Below are 6,000 nucleotides of genomic sequence, written 5' to 3' on the forward strand. Positions count from 1 at the left end.
CCTAGAATACCTGGGATGAGGACATTTAAAAAATTAAATCCGAAAGGAGAAATCTTATACTCCAAAAGTATTACAAGAATTTACTAATTTATGTGAACAAAAATCTAAGATATGTGTGGTGGAATGGATTCTGAGGGTGTTGGATTAAGGATGGAAGAAGCTAATTTTATTTCAGGCTGAATTTATTGATATTTGTCAGTTTTCTGGTTATTTTTGGATTCATGGTACAAGACTGAACATCTGGGAGCAGTTCTAATTGTTTGTTTACTTGGTTGACTGAAATCTGGACCTACGCAGAAAAGATGCCAGGTTCACTGTAGAGACAGAATCCAAAAACTTTCAGAGATAGGAAGGTTGAAATGGATTAATTGTGTATGACTCCCCCACTCATTGCTTAACCACATTCTTCCAAAGGGCCTACATTGCAACTTGACTCTTCCTTTTGTTGACCCTGCTTCCTTCCCCACTTTTCCACAGGTGTTGATCCCAAGGGCTTTCCTAAATAAATATCCTAAAAGCTAAATGCCATCTCAGTCCACTTCCCAAAGAACCCAACCTGTAACACAAGTTATACCCTCATCTCAGTTACAACAATCATGAATATAGCTTCAACCCATATTTCTTTCCTTGGGGGATGTGTGTGTCTGTGCACATGTATTTTCCTTCCTTTCTGCTCTCTCACTCCATCCCTTTTTTTCCTTTCCTTCTTCTCCCCCAAACCCCCCAGTACATAGTTGTATATTCTAGTTGTGAGTACTTCTGGCTGTGCTATGTGGGACACCACCCGAACATGACCCGGTGAGTGGTGCCATGTCCGTGCCCAGGATACTAACCGGTGAAACCCTGGGCCGCCGAAGAGGAGCATGCGAACTCAACCACTCGGCCACAGGGCCAGCTCCCCACCCCATTTTTATATGTATGTAGATATTATGTATTGTTGGGAGCTGATTTTTAGTCTAGTCAAAGCGGTAGAATATCAGGAAGGAGAACGGACATCATCCCCAGATGCAGGACCTGGAGCTGGCAATAGGACCAGATGAGGCATTCTTTTGCCTCCCATCAGGAGATGGTGGGAGTTTGGTTGTCCTGGGGATAGTTTCATTGTGTTAGACAGGAGCAATGTTTTTTGAAATGTTAAGAAGGAAAGAAGGACCTGAGAAGATGTTAGCCAAAGTGGTGGACTTTGATGGACATTACTCATTTTGGCTGACCTGAATCTAGAAATATCCTTTGTATTTGGGGTAAAGTCCTAAGAGAGGTGGTAGGTTATTCTCTCTAAAGAACTGAAAGTGGTGGGCCATTCTCTCCTTAGCTCTGCCATCTAGTAGCTGGGGTATTGTCACGTGACCCCTGTATAGTCAATCAGATTCTCCAGCATCAAACTTTGAATGTTGGAACGATGCAAGTAATATGGTCGGTTAACAATTATTCCTACAGATTGTAGCAGATTCATAAGTCCAGTGTAGTTATAGCAAGAATTTGGTGGCTGAGGAACATTCCACCTAGAATGGTGGCATTCTAGGCAGACCTTCTCTAGGCAGGAAACTGGCTAGCTTTCCATTGGTTTCTGCTACATCTGGTTGTCTCGTCTTCAAGCCAATACCTCTTCTTCTACCTTCTGCAAGGTAGCCAATACTTGTGCAGTCAATTCCTTTTCTGCTTAAGTTAGCCAGAATCCCTCTTCGTAATTTGCATCCCAAGCTCGAACTAGTATACAAATACCCCAGGACACTCAGAAGTCCTATGAGTACAGATACCTGATGGGGTTGAGGAGTTCAGGCACTTGAACTTGAGGACAAATCAGTGCAAGCTAGATGGAGATAGATGGGAATGAGCACCCTCCACTACTGAAACCCTCAGATGAAATAACTTCCCTGCTCTTTGCCCTAAGAAGCCTGAGTCTTTGCAGTGGGGAAATGACTCTGTGAAGGACCAGCAAATATAAGTAACAGGGACCGGCTGTTCTTTTGTGGCCCCGACTCTGTCTCTTGTAGTCTTTACTCTCTGTTTTCCATATTTATCTACGACACCGGGACATTTTGTGTTGGCAAGAATACAGCCCAGATACCCCTGCTGCCTAAAAATGAGCAAAAACCTGATTTTATTTACAAGAGATCATCAGCAAATTGAATTTCATAGACTTGGACTGATCACTGAGTAAGGGGCCCAGGGTCATCTTGAAGGCTGCCTTTCTAGTTCTGCAGCAGCTATAAAATTGGCAGAAACAAAGAAGTGTGTTGGATCCTCCAGTCAAGAATTTTAGAGCCGTGGACTTTCTCCCTACTAGAGCAATCTCCTAATTTTTTCACTCAAATGCATTCTCAAAGCTAAATGCCAGATTGTGAATATCATAGCAATGGCAAGAAAAGAGGTTGCTGGGTAAACCCTGGCAGGCTGCCAGGGCAACCACAAGCTGTTACACATTTCTTCTTGACTCTTAGGACATTCTCATTGCAACAAGTAAGTAACAAATCTCCTCTTATTTAAATGGCAGATGTTAGAAGGTGTTATGTTTGTTTAGGTAAACCTCTAAAAGAGGAAGTTAACTCATAGCATCAGGAGGGTAGGGAATAAGTTAATCCCTTAGGATCCAGGAAGGGGTTTCTGAGCTATAAAGACCACCCTAGAGAATAAGAAGGAGCAGAGCAGAGTTTCTCTTATAGTCTGAGGTTGGGGCACTGTTAGCAAAACATCAACATTCTCTTCTGCTTTGGACTAAATGTCTGTGTCCCTCTGCCACTCCCTCCCTCCCATTCATACACTGAAGCCCTAATCTCTAACGTGGTGGTCTTTGGACATGGGACATTTGGGAGGTAATTAGGTCATGAAGGTAGAGTGCTCATGAATGAGATTAGTGCCTTTTAAGAAGAGACACGACAGTGCTCTCTCTCTCTGTCTCCACCACGTGAGGACACAGCCAGAAGATGGCCATCTGCAAAGCAGGAAAAGGGCCCTCACCAGGAATCAAATTAGTCAGCACCTTGATCTTGGACTTGTTAGTCTCTAGAACTGTAAGAAATAAATATTTGTTGATTAATCCGCCCAGTCTGTGGTCTTGTGCTACAGCAGCCCGAGCAGACTGAGACTAGCTTTCAACCAGGAAGGCACCAGGTATCTCTTGGCGAGGTGGAGAATCACTCAGGAAAAGAAAGTCATTATAATAATGGCTTGGATCGCATATACAACTGAACTAGAGTACTTATACACCAGGAATTGAGAACAGTCTTAAGAGAGTTTTAGACCGAACCGCCATCACATTACTTGTTAAAATTTATTGAACGCCTGTTGTTTGCCGGCCACTGGGCTCACTACTGCACATGCGTTTTCTCACTTCGTTCTTTCAGCCACGCTCTGTGGTAGGTTTTATTGTGTCCATTTTACAGACGAGACTGAGAAACAATAAAGTCACTCATCAAAGTCTCTTTTTCTGTGTGACAGGGTAAGTCAGAACCCAGTTTTGTAGGGTTCTGCAGCCCAGGCTGTTTTTACTGTTTTTACTAGAGATGGGACAAGACATCCATAAAACGTCTGCCCACAAGATAGGCGTGTTTGTCTGCTCAGGGCTCAACCTCGTCCTTTTGAGGTTAACAACTGCCAGTGTGTTTTTTTACCACATGTCCCTGGGTACCTCTGTCAGATTCAGAACCCCAGGCTGCCCTGAAATCCGATCCTCCCCAGTGTGGGATCTTTCATAGTCTTCTGTTCTTTGGCTTCCCGGTTTACCCTGGAACTGGTTCTAAAGGAAAGCACATTACTTTCCATGCACAGGCAAGAGGAGATAAGGGATTAGGTTTGAAACAAACTTTGTTTGTGAGAGGGCTTTGTTTTGTCACAAGGGCCTTTGTCACATGGTACCTTCAAACAACCCAAACAACCAAACCACAGAAACGAAGAGTGGTTTTAAAGACATACGGTTTGAATCACCCCTGTTCCAAAGAGTAACAGAAATAGGAGCTGAAAATGACCCGCTTGGCCATCGTGCCCTTCCGGAGCCAGTACAGAGGGTTCCCTGGAGACCAAGCCGCTTTAGTCCTATCGGGTTTGACGGCTACGTATTGGGGGACTCCTTGTTTCCTCATTTCCCTCCTCCATGAGTCGGCCACCTAACAGTTCTTCCTGCCTGGACATTTTCCCAACCCCAAGCCGAAGTTTTCCCTTGCTCCATTTCATCTCATTATTCCCCCTTTATACTCCCCAGCCTCTGACTCATTCTTTTGTCTCTGGCAGTTTCCAGCCTTTCCAAAGCTAGCAGTCTCTGGGAGCTTCCCCAGTGCCCTGGCTTCCCTGAATGCTCATCAGGGCTTCCTTCACCTTCTTCCAAGACAGGGAACCTCTAGAATGAAACCAGAGGCTGGCGCACAAGAGTGGGCTTGGGAGGGGATGGGGCACTCAAGTGAGTTTCCCCAGGTCTTCCTCTCATAACCAGCATTTCCTAAAAGTTGCTATTCATCTATCCTTAGTGAGCGAGAAGAGTGAATACCTATCTCAGAGGGATCTGCAGGTAGACCAACGTGGATTGAGATTTCTTTGACATCACTTATTTTCTCTTAAATATTCATATCTTAAATGCATTCATTCATTGTAATGAGAAAATATTTTAAACACTAACCAATTAAAATATTCAACCCTTCACCCTCCCCCAGCCTGCAACCCCAGCCCTGCGAAATCCTCAAGTATGGTTGTCATTGTAAGAATGTGCTTTATGCTAAGTCCGTGACCTCAAATACCTCCAGATATATTATAGTGAGAATGTAAATTCCAGATTGAGAAGCATGACTCTAAGATGGTCAAAGTGCCTATCAGAGTAATGCGAGGAATGAAGAATCTAGAATAAAGTAAGGAGTGAGAGAAAATATAAGTAATAGAAAATGGGTGTGCTCTGCTTTCGGATAGACTAGAGTTTGAATCCTGAATCTGTGAGACTCAGACAAGTTATTTAACATTGCTGATATCCAGCTTCTGCATTGGGAAAAATGAGGATAACAGACTTCTTTGTGAGGTTTTAAAGAGAGAAAATTTGCGAAAACTCTTAGCACTGGGTTCAGGACAGTTGGCAGTAAATAAACGGTACTTGCCTTTTCCTTTATTTTGGTGAGGGCTCCAGAGGAGATGGAGAGAAAGAGAAGAAACTTACTCCAGGCTCTTTCTGAACCATTTATCTTCCTAGCCTTGCCCCCTCTGCCCAACTCATTTGCTGGAACAGAAAACTTTTAATTCAAAGTCTCAGCCCCAAATGCGGCCGTATTTTAAGGGTCCTCCTGTTACTGCTGGAAAGAACTGGGAATTAGACGTGTTGCCAATATTGTGCTGGGGGTGGGCCCATTGCGATGGGCCACCATGGATGTCTGCCCACTCTCTGAGCTTCAGTTCCGCTCCCTAGTCTCCATCTTCTGCTGGGACTCAGCCTTAGTTTTCTGTGTGCATTTCTGTTACTTTGCTGAGACTGGAGCCTTCTGTCTATCCAGCTGGGCCCAGCATCTGCATCTTTCTCATCAAACCCTTTTCACAAGTGCTGAGCCCAAGTGATGGTCTGGTATTTAGTGTTTATTTCTCTGTTTTATCAGACCATTCTCTGCACCTCCTTCGTGTGTTGGTGGGCCCTGACATCTGCCTAACTCTTATTTACCACTCCTCATGAGTGCAGAGCCAAGCTGATGGTCAGGTCTTTAGCCAACATGTATTTGTTTGTTTTTAATCAGTCCAGTGTCTGAACCCCTTCTGATGTTTGAGGATACTCCTTTTCATCGGTTGAGGTGGGAGGCAGGACCTCACCTCCTGGTAAAGAAGCCTGAAGGGTCAGATGCTTCATCACCCTCAGCCCTGCCAGCTAGAATGTGGGCACCTGCCTACCCTTGGCCAAATAGATGTTTCTGCCTGGGTCTCTGAATTTGGAGCCAGTGATGCAGAGTAGCCAAGAACAGGCTAGAATTCACTCCAGAGACAGAGGTAGTGGCACCCATTGTGCACTGGCATCAGAAGAGGTACCCAATCCAGGCTGCC

Source organism: Equus quagga, chromosome 16 (assembly GCF_021613505.1).
Source record: "Equus quagga isolate Etosha38 chromosome 16, UCLA_HA_Equagga_1.0, whole genome shotgun sequence".
NCBI classification, from domain to species: domain Eukaryota; kingdom Metazoa; phylum Chordata; class Mammalia; order Perissodactyla; family Equidae; genus Equus; species Equus quagga.